At 47.3% G+C, this 14,440-nt stretch overlaps 1 long non-coding RNA gene across 2 annotated transcripts; it reads left to right on the plus strand.

Moving 5' to 3' along the window:
- Positions 1 to 27: 27 nt before the first annotated feature.
- On the plus strand, positions 28 to 13,938 carry LOC102553541 (uncharacterized). 2 transcript variants are annotated; one of them, XR_350825.5, is made up of 5 exons: positions 28 to 267; positions 1,184 to 7,172; positions 7,505 to 7,599; positions 8,714 to 8,996; positions 11,889 to 13,938. It is a non-coding gene; the product is annotated as an uncharacterized LOC102553541 (long non-coding RNA). The 2 variants fall into 2 exon arrangements; XR_005499524.2 differs by lacking the exon at positions 28 to 267 and having other exon boundaries at positions 5,670 to 7,172; positions 7,501 to 7,599.
- The last annotated feature ends 502 nt before the right edge of the window (positions 13,939 to 14,440 follow it).

Below are 14,440 nucleotides of genomic sequence, written 5' to 3' on the forward strand. Positions count from 1 at the left end.
GCGTGTGGCACGTGCGGCGCGTGCGCGGGGCAGGGGCGGGACCTGAGGCAGGAGTGCGCGGGAGGGCGGTTGTTTTTAAGGTCTAGTGCTGAGGAGGACCCGGGCTGTGCTTAAGGCTGGAGTAGCTTGGCCCTAGGCGGGGAGAGGAGGGGTTCGGAGTGGGGCTCGATGTCAGAGACTTGGGACTCCGAGGTGCAGGCATTGCAGAGGCCCTAGGGGCGGGTCTTGAAGCCAGGCTGAGATGGTCAGACGTGGGCGGGCTTTGAGGTAGGCGTGGCGTGAGGACGTGCGGCCAGGTTCTTGGGCGTCTGGGGTTGGGTATGGATCCTGCCCCTCCTGCGCGCGTTTGACCTTACACAGTACCCCAATCTCCGGAACGTACGGGCGCCAGTGACAGAAGCATGCGTGGTCTCGCTGTCTCTACGCACGTTAACAGATAGGTTTTTTTGGTTGCATTTTTAATAAAAATGCAGTGCGGGAGTGCTTATGTATAACTCTAGTCCCAGCTCTGGTTCGTGGCCAGTCTGGGCTGCACTGTATGAGGCTGTTCAAAACAAAGCAAAACAAAAAATTTGCCAGCATTCCTGTGCAGCACCAATGGTGAATTGCGTAGAAGGACAGCATTTTTAGACAGGAATGGAATTGGAGAGACCATTGGAGGGCGGGTGTTGAGGATTCTGCATCCTCCCTGTAACCTACCCAGTAGCTCCTCTGGTACTTGAAGTTGGAATTCCCTCTTGATCCAGTTCTAGGACAGAGAAGGGGCGTGTGAACCTCTAGAAACTGTCTTAGCAGCAGTGGGTCAGGTTACAAACAACTTCATTTGGTGTTTTGTTTTTTTCTTTTTTTCCCCCAGTGTGTCATAACCGAGGCTGGCCTTGAAAAGGCTGCATATCAAAAGCTAGCCTTGACTTTCTGATCCTACTTCTTTCACCTCCCAAGAGCTGGGATTATAGCCGTGTAGCCTTGATTTCCTTTTTGCTTTGTTTGGAGTGCTGAGGTTATACCAGGGCCCTGCACATGCTGTGCAAGTTCACTGCCACCGAGCCCTGTCATCAGACCGAATCTGATGTCTTTTTTCCATGGTTCACTTTGTAACCTACTCTGATCTTGAACCTTTCGTTTTCTGCCCCAGCTTCCCAGTGGTTCCACCGCCCTTAACTGAAAGCTTTCTTTCCTACAGTACTGGAGATCCAGCCTAGGGCCTTCCAAGTAGTAAAAAGATTCTCTGCTACTGAGAGCTACAGCACCAAGCCTCTGTCTCGACCCCACGTGCTGGGATTACAGACATACTGCCACACCTAGCAAGAAAGAAATGAGCTGTGGTCCTGCTTGGTGACAGACTCCATGTCCAGCACATCCAAGGTCCTGGGTTCAATCACCAGCTTGTATAGATATGTGTGCCTGTATGACAAAGGGAAACAGAATGGTCTGGAAATTCTCTACACCAGTCTACTGAGAAAAGGAAGTAGGAGAATGTGGATTTAAAGGGGGTAGAGCTTTGTATTTGTCCCTTTTTATTTTCTATGTATGTATGAGGCTATTTATTTATTGAGACGCGGTCTCTCTATGTAGTGCTAGCTGTCATGGAACTCACTGTGTAAACCAGGCTGTCATCGAACTCAGAGATCTGCCTGCATCTGCCTCCTGAGTCCTGGAGTCATTTTTTAAGGGAAAAAGGTTTTCCACCTTTTTATGCTATTCAATAAAAAATAGTCAAAGGAGTTTGTTTGTTGCGGAACGTGTCTTTAATCCCAGTCCTCTGGAGGCAGAGTCAGGTGGATCTCTGTGAATTACAGGCCAACCTGGTCCACATAGTAAACTCCAAGGCAGCTGAGTTACAAGGTAAAAGCCTGTTCAAAAAAAAAGGGGGGGGGGAGTGGGAAAATGGGAGGTGGTGTCAGAGGCAGGTGGATTTCTGAGTTTGAGGCCAGCTGGGTCTGTGGAAAGCAGTCTGGGAAAAAAATTTAAGGTTCCTGAGTGACCTTTCCAATTTACCCTCAACCCCATTGAAAATCTCAATGAATCTGCCCCTCAACTGATGCAATATCTCAGACACACTCCATTCATGACTAAGCAAATAATGTCAGTAGTGTGGCTCAGAAGCCTGGTACACTTATTAACAACTTCTAACCAGGCACACGTAATCTCAGCACTTGGGATGTGGAGCCAGCAGGATCAGTCCTAGGCTGAGACTTAACCACATAGTGAATTTGAAGCCAGCCTGGGCTACATGAAACCCCGTTTCAATAAATAAATTACATAAATAAAACAGGAGTCTTAACAGAGATGGCTCAGCAGGTAAAGGTGCTTGTCACTAAGTCTGAAGACCTAAATTTAGTCCCCATGGTGGAAGGAAAGAACTGGCGCCTGGGAGTTATCCTCTGACCTTCTCTTGGACCAAGGGCATGCACATACAAACATTAATAAAATGTTTAAAATAAATTCAGAACATGCTATTTATTTGTTTATTGAGATAGCATCTCACTGTAAAGCCCTGGCTGTCCTAGAATTGACTATGTAGACCTGAACTCACAGAGATATTCCTGCCTCTGGCTTTCCAGTTCTGGATTAAAAGCGTGATTCAGCACGCTGGGCTGGTAATCTTTTGCTTTGGTTTGGTTTTTGAAACAGAGTATCCCTGTATAGCCCTGGGCATACAGGATATATAGCCCTGGAACTCTCTCTGTAGAGCCTCGAACTAAGAGAAATCTCCCCTGCCTGTACCTGGGACTAATGGTATGCGTCACCACCCTGCTAGTCATTTATTCTTAAAAAAGAATTCACTGGATGTGGTTACTCCACCTCTAATCCTAACACTCTGGAGGCCAAGACAGGATCATCAGCTCAGTACAATGTGTTCATTTATTTACTTATGTGTAGGAATATCCACATCACACTCATTTATTGAGCCGAGAGGGCACCTTAAAGGAGTTGATTCTCTCCTTTCACAGTGTGAGTCACTCCTGACAGGTGTTTTTACCTGATGAGCCATCCTGACTACCCAAGCCGTGCGTACGTTCAGGTAATACAGAATAGAGAATAGGACAGAATGCAGAAGTTAGTGAGGCTTTGTGTCAAAAATTAGAGGAGGATCTGGGGCTGGGAATGTAGATGCTTGGCTATCGGGCAGGAAGCCCTGGATAAAAAAACTAAGTTCTGCGGTTGGGGATTTAGCTCAGTGGTAGAGCGCTTGCCTAGGAAGTGCAAGGCCCTGGGTTCAGTCCCCAGCTCCAAAAAAAAGAACCAAAAAAAAAAAAAACCAAAAAAAACAAAAAAAAAAAAAACTAAGTTCCGTGTCCCAGGCATGTAATGGAAGCATGATGTGAAAGGCAGAGGCAGGACAATCCACTGTTCATGGTCAAGTCTGAGTGATGTGAGACTCAAAAAGAAGACTAAGGATTGTAGCTCAATGTAGATTTCTTCCCTTGCATGTATCAGGTTCTGGGTTCAAACTCTAACTGTGAAAAGAAAGAAAGAGCAGAGCAGTAAGCCCAAAGACAAGAACCAAGTTGTCCTTAATGACATTCAACCACAAAGAAAGCACTTACTTGTTACTTGTTAATTAATTGTTACTGAAGCAACGTCTCTATATGAAGCCAGTGCTGGACTCCCGACTCATAGGTGACCTCCATGACACTGGGATTACAACATGGACTCTACCATGCCTGGCTAAGGCTAGGGTTACAGGAACTTTGACAGTCACCAAAAAGAAAGGCAAAATAAATAAATGTGTTTACAAAATTCGTGGGTGGAGAGAGTAGGATATGACCAGGTTGGGGTGGGAGGAGTAGAATCTCTGGCTTTGGATGTTTTTGTCAAGTTCTGAGCCTGAGGGCAGGGAGGCATTGCAGTCCAGATGAGCTACTTTCCAAGGGTTTTACCTTTAGTTAGGAGGATGTGAGAGTAGATCTTGAGGTGGATAGTAAATATCTGTTAGGAGAAGCTAAAGATAGCCCAACGTCATTTTGGCTCTTGACCTACAGTTCTCTATCTCCAATTCTACTTGTTCTCAGCCAAGGCCAGGCACTGACAGGATCTTTAATGTAGGTTTTGCCTCCCCAGGACCTCAGCTCACAAGGCATTGTCCTAGGAACACACTTGTAAAAATAGCAGTTAAAGGGCTGGAGAGACAGGTGCCTCACTGGTTAAGCAGTGGCTGCTCTCTCAGAGAACCCACATTCAATTCCCAGAACCACACAGAACAGTGGTTCTCCACCTTCCTAGTGCTGTGATACCTTAATACTGTTCCTCATCTTGTGGCGGCCATAAAATGTTCCCTACTTCATAACTGTGATTTTGCTACTGTTATGAATCATGATATAAATATCTGATATGCAAGATATGTGATACAAAACTCCTGTGAAAGAGTCTGTCAAACCCTCAAAGAGGGGCTGGAGAGACGGCTCAGCGGTTAAGAGCACTGTCTGCTCTTCCAGAGGTCCTGAGTTCAAATCCCAGCAACCACATGGTGGCTCACAACCCTCTGTAATGGGATCCGATGCCCTCTTCTGGAGTGTCTGAAGACAGCTACAGTGTACTCATATAAATTGAATAAAATAAATCTTTAAAAAAAAAAAAAAAAACCCTCAAAGAGGTCATGACCCACAAGTTAAGAACCACTGACAGAGACTCATCAGGGGAACTCCAGTTTCAGGGATCCAACACCCTCTTCTTGCCTCCCTGGCCACCAGGCAAGTGCATGATGCAAAACCATAGGTGTAGGCAAGACCAAATTCAGTAAGTTAAAAACAGGGAACCTATTTTGTTTTGCACTGTTTTAGTAGTAGTAGTAGTAGTAGTAGTAGTAGTAGTAGTAGTAGTAGTATTGTGGGGTGGGGGTGGAGGTTGCCAGTGCTAGGAATGGAATGTGGAGGTCAGAAGACAATTCTGGAGTCCACTCTCTCCTACTGTATGGATTCTAGAGACTCAAACCTGAGTCAGGAATTTTTTTTACCAACTGATCATCTCCCTGGCCCTGGGGACCTTTTCTTCCCAACATAAAGGGAAAGTAACCGACATGTTCAGTTTTGTTTCTTCTGTTTCCTTCAGCCCCTTCTTAAAGTTAACTCCTCCGCCCAGCTCATTGGCATACGTGTTCTATGTTTTCATGAAGTGTTGCCTGACTCTATAATCAAAAGTAACAATCCCAGTTAAGATCTATAAGCTAGCTGGGTGGTAGGGCTGGTTGCGTGCCTTTAATCCCAGCTCTAGGGGGCATAGAGCTCTGAGTTCAAAGCCAGCCTGGTCTACGGAGTGAGTTCCAGGGCACCCAGGGTTACAGAGAGAAACTCTGTCTTGAAAAGCAAACAAACAAAAAGCAACTTTAGAAGAAATGGTTTATTTTAGCTCTTACGGTCTGTCATGGCCAAGGAGTCAAACACGAGCTTCTGGCATCTAGTCACGCCATATCATGAGCAGAGAGGATTGAATGTGTGCAGCTAAACACTCACTTGACTTCTCTGTTCATATGTAGCTAGGGTTCCAGACCAAGAAATGGTGCTTTGCACCTCCAGGCTGGAGCTTCCCATACTGACTAAGGCATTAAGACAACCCCTCACAGGGGCTGGGGATTTGGCTCAGTGGTAGAGCACTTGCCTAGGAAGCGCAAGGCCCTGGGTTCGGTCCCCAGCTCCGGAAAAAAAAAAAAAAAAAAAAAAAAGACAACCCCTCACAGACATTCCCTCAAGCCAAACCCCACCTAGCAAATTCCCCACCGAGACTCTGGTCACAGGCGATTATAGGTTGTGTCAGGTAGGCAATGTTAACCACTGTGGCTGGAGACATGACTCAGGAGTCTCTAGTCTCTAGTGAGACTATCTTCTAGGATCTGGGTTCAGTGCCCAGGGGCAAGCTCACAGCCACCTATAACTCCAGGTCCAAAAGATCCAACGCCCTCTTCTGGCCTTCATAAGCAATACTCATGTGACGTGTGTACGTATATACGGGCAAACCACCCATACACACATAAAAGAAGACAAAATATTTTAAGGGTGGGAACTCTGGAGAGATGGCTCAGTGGTTTAGAGCACTCGCTGCACTTACTGAGGACCTCAGTTTGGTTCCCAGCACCACAGCAGATAGATCATAAACCTGCAACTCTGATCCAAGAGGACCCCACATTCTCTTCTGGCTTCCAAAGGTACCTGCACCCACATGGCAGACCCTTCCATAGACGTAGCTCTCTCTGATAAACACCGCAGTTTGCCTGAGCACAGAGCCAGAATAATATTAATAATATTGAGGGTTTGTATGGCCACACATATAATTACTATAGTGAGAGCCCAAAGCAAAAAGAAGATATGGCTCGTGAGCCAAAGGGGGCAGAAGGGACAGATGTGACTTTCACCCAGCTGGGAGAAGTCACAGGGCACTGGGGGAAAGGGATTATAAAGAGAAGGTGCTTCTCCATCCTAAAAAGTCAGAGGTGGGAAACGGAAATGAATGCAGCCCCAGCTGGCTGTTAGTAGGAGGTGTGCCTCTGACGTGGAGGGAGGAAGGGCCGTTCAGCTCTGCTTCTGCCTTCTTGGCAGAAACCTCCCGCACCGGGCTGTACTGACCACTCTGTTCTGCCTCCTTCTCTCCTCCAGGAAAACACCCACTTTTCCAGGAATTCACAGTGACGCCTATGCCACACAAAGTTATTCTTAGAAACTGACTTGATGAAATATTCAGAACTGTAAACAACATGCACGCGCTTTAGGTCCCAAGTATGCTTGCGCGGCGTCCCAGTTGGCTGCAAAGTAGATCCCCGGGGAAAGAAAGGGTGTTCTTCGATAAAAGTCTGGACTGTACCTGCCAGAGAATGTTCAAAACAGGAAGCAGCGCCGGCTCTGAGAGTCAGGCACAGCCGCCGAGCTGAAGCAGGACAGTATCCCCAAGGACCCATCAGGGCGTGCTGGGCTGTGGCCGCTGCTGTTTATTTGTCCTTGGTCGGTGAGGCAATAACTCCAGGCCTGCTTCACGGAGATTGCAGAAGTGGAGTAACAGGTCAGGTGGCCTGAGACCAACATGCCAACAACTGTCTCAGGACGAAACGTGCCCAACAGCAGATCTGTCATGAAACCTCTCAAGGCACACGCCCATAGCCGGATCGCCACATAGTGGTCTTGATGTGGAGAAATCCGGAGGAGACTATCTTAAGAGAGAAAGGGCTTTCACTGGGAGGAAAGGTAGGTACAAGGTGGCTGCCAGCCAGAAGATGGCACTAGGTAGTCTCCAGCCCCCGTGCAAATATCTCTTCCTCTCTGCCTGGAACATTTCAATTGACCTTGAGCTCTTGAGGCGAATTCCTGTCATTCTTTTTTACAAATGTTTGTTTGCTTGCTTGATTTCTTGTTTTGTTTTTTTGTTTGTATTAATATATAACCCAGTTGATCTTGAACTTGCAATCCGTCTTCTTGCTTCATCTTCCAGATGCCAGGATCTCACCCTGTGTCTCACCCTGCCTGGCTCAGTAAGAATTAATTGCCTTTTTGTTGTTTATTTGTTTTTAATGAGGCAGGAGCTCTTGTATCCCAAGCTGGCCATGAATTCACAACGTAGTGGAGGATGACCGTGAACTTCTGACGCTCTGACCTCTACCTCCTGGGATTAGAGGTGTGACCACTTCCAGTTTATGTGGGGCGAAGTGGGCAAACCAGGGCTTTGTTGATGCATGGTTGCAAGCACTCTACACATTCCTAGCCCAGGCATTTGCTTATTTTACAAATGCAAACCTTTCAGTTTCACAGAAGAACTGAGCATCAAGTACAGAGATTTCCCAAGTGCCCCAACCCCCCTCCACACACACCACACACACACACCACACACCACACACACTACACACAACCCATACCACACACACCACACACCACACACCACACACACACCACACACACACTACACACACACACCACATACCACACACACATACACACATACATACACACCACATACACACACACCACACACACATACACATATACACACATACACACATCACACACATACCACACACACACACCACATAGACACATACACATACACACACACACCACATGCATACACACGCGCACACACACACACACACACACACACACACACACACAGTCCCTCTATCAGGATCCTCACCAGAGTGGTATCTTTGTTAAACCCACGGCCCTGCCCACAGTCCATGGTACTTTTAGTGCCTCTTCTCTGGACCTGACACGTGCAGAATGGCATGGATTACCACTTCAAGTCCCTGCCCTCTATCTCAACATCCCATCCTCTTACAACACCACATTCTTTTTTCTGTCTCCACAGACTTTTCTTTTCCAAAGTACCATGGATAGGAGTCAACAGCATAACATTTTCAGACTGGCTGCTCTCAGTATTTTGTTTGGCTTTTGTTTGTTCATGTTAGAAATGGTCTCACTGTGTAGATCAGGGTGGCCTTGAACTCACAAAGATTGGCCTGTCTCTGCTTCCTTGGTGCTGGAATTAAGGGTGTATGCTCAGCCTAGACAAGAGTTCTTTCTTTTATTTTCAGAATTTTTTTTCATGTGTATGGGTAGGTGTTTTGCCTGCATGTATGTCCATCTGCACCTCATATGCATGAAATGCCAAGGAAGCCAGAAGGCATCAGATCCCCTGGAACTGAAGTTACAGAAAGTTGTGAGACATCAAGTGGGTGCTGGGCATTGAACTCTGGTGCTCTCCAGTCACGTTGTTCTGTCTTTTCCTGGCTCAGGTAGCTCATTATTGAACATCTTCCATTGTCTGGATGGAACAGAATGCACTTCTCCGCCTACTGAAGGATACCTCAGTGCTTCCAAGCTTTGGCTGTTACCACCAAGGCGTCTATGAACACGGGTGTACAGGTTCTGAGGATACAGCCTCTAGTCTTCTTCACCCGACCCTCCTCTGAGCTCTCCCACATCTGTGCTGCTCTGTTACCACCCAGTCTTGCCCAGTCTCCTGCCAGGACTCTCCCTGCCCAGGCCACAGGCTGGCCTTTTGCCCCAGACGCAGCAGTAAGCATTTTCCCCTGATTCCTTGGCACTGTCCCCTTGTTAACTGCATTTCTGGCCTTGTGCTGTCTTTAAGAAGATGAGGTCTTCACAGGGCTTCGCTGTCTTCGAGTTTCAGGCCAGAAAGCTTAAAAACACAAGTAATGGTTTCCGATGTTTATGTATCACAGTATGGGTTTAGTTGTTGGTTTGAAACAGGTGTCTCTGTGTAGCCCTGGCTGTACTGGACCGCACTCTGTAAACCTAGCTGGCCTTGAACCCAGAGATCTGCCTGTCTTTGCTCCCGGGTGCTGAGATTAGAGGTGTGTTCTACCACACCCTACATTGTTCTTGTTTTGCTTTTAATCACTATGGCTGTGGCTGCTGAAGAGAGCACCTCACCGTCTCCCCAGCTCTCACGTATGGATGTACGTGCCATTCCACATCCTCTCACCTTGGGCGTTAGGGATGCTGTCCAGCTGAGAGGAAGCAGCTGCCAGTGCAGGTGTTTCAGCTGGATTTAGGGTGGGTAGGGAGCCTGCACTGCAAAAGTTTGCCAGATCTCAGACGGAGACCACAGCACAGGCCCCTCCCTGCTCACGGGTGGAGACAGTGTGGGAGAAAGACATCACCGCGATGGATGCTCTGCTGTTCATTCCTTCATGAGCACAGTAGGTAGTAGAAGGGACGCCGGGGGGTGGGGTCAGAACTAGCAGCAGCTGTGTCCCTAACTCTGACGGTTCTGCTCTCCTCATGCGTCACTCCCCCAGACCATTTCTCAGCTTAGATGCAGCTCCCCAGAAAACATCAGCCAGGGCCCTCCTGACTACTGCGGGAACCTGAATCCTGAGCCTCTAAGACCTCTTTAGGGAGCCCCTGACACATGGACCAGGCACACAGAACAGCAGCTTCTAAGCTTGGCTGAACAGCACCCCCTTCTGGTGAACGTGTTCAAATGACAAATCCCCAGGTCTTCTAGAGTAGACTCTAAGGTTGTGATGATTCTGGAGGCCACAGGCAGTGCTCCACTCCTGTTTTCAAATCCATTGGCTCCAGGTCTTCCTACCGGCAACTGAAGCCATCTTAATAGCTTCTGGTCTCTGGAATCAAGAGTGACAGGGGACACAATACCTCAAAGAAGATCCGATGTGAGAAACACCCAAGCAACCCAAACAAACCCAGGCCTTTCATCCGTGTAGACCCACAAAGCATAGTTCAAAATTCCAGAGGGGTGCATGGGCAGCCTCTATGAGGAAGATGAAACAGAACTACACAGAGCCCAGCTGGACAATGTGCTTCCCAGGGACCTGAGACTTCACAGGCACCCCCTCGTCTGTTCTCATCTCCTCAGGGACCTCCTCTGACCTCATGCACAGTCACTGGTAACGAGGCAACGGCAGCTTGCCTTTCTGTAAGCACCTTGTGTGACCTGGGAAAGCAAGTGCTTCACTGCCCTCTTGTCCCCAGAAACAACGCCCAATTATGAAAATCAAGAAGTCAGCTCCTCTTGTTCCCTTAAAAAATAACCAAGGATCTACCCAAACCATCAAGGGTCCACACATCAGAAAAGCCATCATGTCTCTGAAAGTGGCACTTTACAGAAGTGTGCCATCGCAGAGGTGTAACAGCAGTGTGAATAGGTGTGCCCAGGCCAAACACTGGGCATACACTGGATCATTGGCCCAAAAAGAGGGCACTAAAATTTGGCTGCATATGCTTAAAAATACAGAGGGTACCCAGGTATGGTGGTTCATGTCTTTAATCCCAGCACTCCAGAGCAAAGGCAGTGTGATGTCTGTGAGTTCAAGGCCAACCTCTTCTACAAAGCAAGTTCCAGGCCAGCAGGGCTACCTAATGAGACTCTGTCTCAAGGGGAGAAGAAAGAGGCAAGAGAAATGCTGACCTTCGGGTTTAGGCATAGATAATTCTCTCATCGTTAGACACACCCAGGTGGACAAAGTACTTGAGAATTCAGAGCCTGGCTTAGAGAGCTCATGCATCTGCCCACGGAAGAGCTCTCCTCGCATTACAGCCTCATGAAGGAGAAGGAAGAAAAAGGCATCCCTGAAGAAACAAAGCTCGGGGAGAGAGAGATTCAGTATGAATAAGTGCAAATGAAAGACGAGGAAAATGGCCAAGCAGTGGGCAATGAGAACTGTGAAGGTTCAGCTGTGGATGGTCATTTGTCTCAACCTCCCCACACCCAGGCCTCAGGGAACGTCTCAAAAGTGGGGTCAGAAAAAAAAAAACAATCTAAGTGCTGGAGAGTGCAGGGAAGAGCCCTGGCTTTTGCTCGCATTAACCCACAGCAGCTGTGGCCACTTATGTAAGATCCACTGATCCAACATGGCAGCATGAAGAGGGCGGTTGTTCTGAGGACCCACCCTGAGCTGAGGAGCTATTGACATGTTGGATTCTGAAAGAGGGAGCCTCAGTGAGTTCAAGGATAGCACTACTGAACTCAGTGGGTGAGAGATAGGGGGGGAGGGAGTTGGGGGTTGGGAGGTTGACACACATGATATTACTGACATGAAGTTGGGAAGAGGCATGATGGGGGTCAGGGGTTATCTGGAGGAGTTGGAGCAGGAAGTGTAGGTGGATATAATCAAAATACGTTGTAAACATATATGGAACTTTCAAAGAATAAATTAAGCTGGGCACGGTGGCACCTGCCTTTAATCCCAGCACTATGGGATCAGAGTTCAAAGCCAGCTTGGTCTATAGGATGAGTTCCAGGACAGCCAGAGCTACACAGAGATACCCTGTCTCAAAACAAAACAAAACAAAACAACAATAACAACAACAACAAAAACCCAGAAGACAAAAGCAAAAGAATAAATTAAGAACATTACTTAAAATTATTACAGTTGTCAAAATTCCTTCATAACTGTGTACTTAATTCTTCCTAAATTTCAGAACTGAGAAGATGTTGGACCACTCATCCTGCTTCCTCCTGGGAAAATCTGAGCCCTGATCTCTCCAGGTGGCCATTGGTTGACTCACTGGCACCCCCTGCTGTCGGAGATGTAGAAACCTGAAAATGATACAAGAAGAAAGTGCCAAAACCTGGAAGCTGTGTGCAAAAATGTCCATAGCATTTTATTCAGAGCAGACACAAATTAGAATATTTCCCAGTGTCCCTCTACAGGAAGGCAGGCACACAACGGTAACTTCACAGTGCATCACAGCATCAAAACGTGTGGTGGGCAAAGCTTCTCATCACAAGGGGGTCGGGAAGGAAAGGCAGAGCTGAGAGATCTAGAACAATACAAATACTTCTTTTAAAGATTTATTTATTTTATGTATGTGAGTGCACTGTCGATGTCTTCAGACACATCAAAAGAGGGCATCAGATCTCACTTCAGATCTGGGTGGCTGTGAGCCACCATGTGGTTGCTGGGATTTGAACTCAGGACCTCAGGAAGAGCAGTCTGTGCTTTTAACCACTGAGCCATCTCTCCAGCCCAATGTAAACCCTTCTTGGTCCCAGTGATCTACTTCCTCACTAGCCCATCCCGCTGTGGACTGTCAGTGGATTGCCCTGCTGGTGAACCTACAGCCCTCTGAGCACCTGGAGTCAAGCTCTCAACATGAGCCTATAGGGACAGTTTACATCCAGCCCACAAGACCCAGCCATAAATAAGAACAAACCACAGAAGCAGGCAGCAATTAGACATGCTCATGGTCACGTCAGCTCTCCACATCTGCTGCTTCTGCAGCCATGGATTCAGTCAATCATAGAATCAAGCCCCAGTGGTAGAGAGCTAACCTAGTGGGTGTAAGCTCTGGGTCCAGTCCCTAGTTCTGGGGGTGAGAATCAATCACAAATTGAAATGTTATGTTTTGTTTAAGATGGTGTGGTGATCAATATAGTTAACTTGACAGGATCTAGAATCATCTAGAAGACAGTCTCTGGGCATGCCTGTGATACAGATTGGTGAAACTAAGATGAGAAGATTCACTATAATTGTGGACAATATCATTCCATAGACTGGGCTCCTGAACTGATAGGGAGAAACAGATGTCTGAGCTATTTTCTAAGCCAGGCACAGGTGTCCATCCCCTCTGCTGATATGAGGACAACGCAGCCAGCAGCTTCATTCTACTGCTTCTGTGCCTTCCTCCCTCCCTCAGCATGATGGAAACCTGTCTTCCCTCTCTTCAGTTGCTTTGGTCAGATTTTGTGTCAAAGCAATGAGGACAGTAACAAGACATACAGGATCTTGTTTTATCTCTCTGTCTGCCTTGGCCCCAGGTAGGCTGTCCTCAATCCTCCTGCCTCAGGTTCTTCAGTGTTGGAATTGCACGTGTGTGTCACCACTCCTGATATATTGAAGATACTGAAAACATGTGCTGATCTCACAGAAGACCGGGGTCCAATCCCATCACTCACGCCAAGTGGCTTAAAGCTCCAGCTCTGGAAGAATTCAGTGTTTCTGGCCTTTGTTGGTACTTGCACTTAGCACATGCACATGCACACACATACACACACACACACACACACACACACACACACACACACACTTAAAACAAACAACAAACAAACAAAACTAAGAGGCTAAAGGATGGTTCAGCAGTTAAGAGCATTGGTTACTCTTCCAGAGCTTTAGGCAATTCTAGCATCGTAGACTGCTCTTTTTTTTTTTTTCTTTTTAAAGAAACATTTATTTATTCTATGTGAGTACACTGTCACTGTCTTCAGACACACCAGAAGAGGGCATCGGATCCCATTACAGATGGGATCCATGTGGTTGCTGGGAATTGAACTCAGAACCTCTGGAAGAGCAGTCAGTGCTCTCAACTGTTGAGCTCTCTGTCCAGCCCAGAAGACTGCTCTGTAACTGCAATATTATAGGATCTCTTTCTTCTGGCCTCCACCAGCACCAGGCACACATGTGGTACACTGATGTACACGCAGGCAAAACACCCACGCACATAAAATAAAACAAAAAAATTTAAAAACAAATCTTTCAAAAACTGCTATTTGCTTATTGTTTTCAGTGTTGTATTGCAGTCAAGGCCTCACGCATACTAGGAATTCTGGAACACTGACCAACCCCCAGTGTCTTTATTTTTCTGTTGCTGCCGTAAAATACCATGATAAAAGCAAATCAAGGGGGAATCGTGATAGGAACTGAGGGGATGAGGGATAGAGGGGATGGAAGGATGGAGGATGGAAGGATGGAGAGAGGGAAGGGTAAAGAAATGAAAGGGCGAAGGATGAAGCTATCTGGAGAGACAAAAAGACGAAGAGGAGATAGAGATGGAGGCACAGAGAGAGGAGGAGCAGAGGAGATGGAGGGAGGAAGGGATGGAGAGGTGGACGGACGGGTAACAGAGAGACAACAAACAAAGCTGCCCTTAAGCTCACTGAGTTCCTTAGCAAACGTAAGCAGTAGGCGGATTAGGTTAGAGAGAGACCTCCGGAAACCAGAGGACCAGAAATATTCCTGGGGGAAAATGACTGC

Source organism: Rattus norvegicus, chromosome 1 (assembly GCF_036323735.1).
Source record: "Rattus norvegicus strain BN/NHsdMcwi chromosome 1, GRCr8, whole genome shotgun sequence".
Lineage (NCBI taxonomy): Eukaryota > Metazoa > Chordata > Mammalia > Rodentia > Muridae > Rattus > Rattus norvegicus.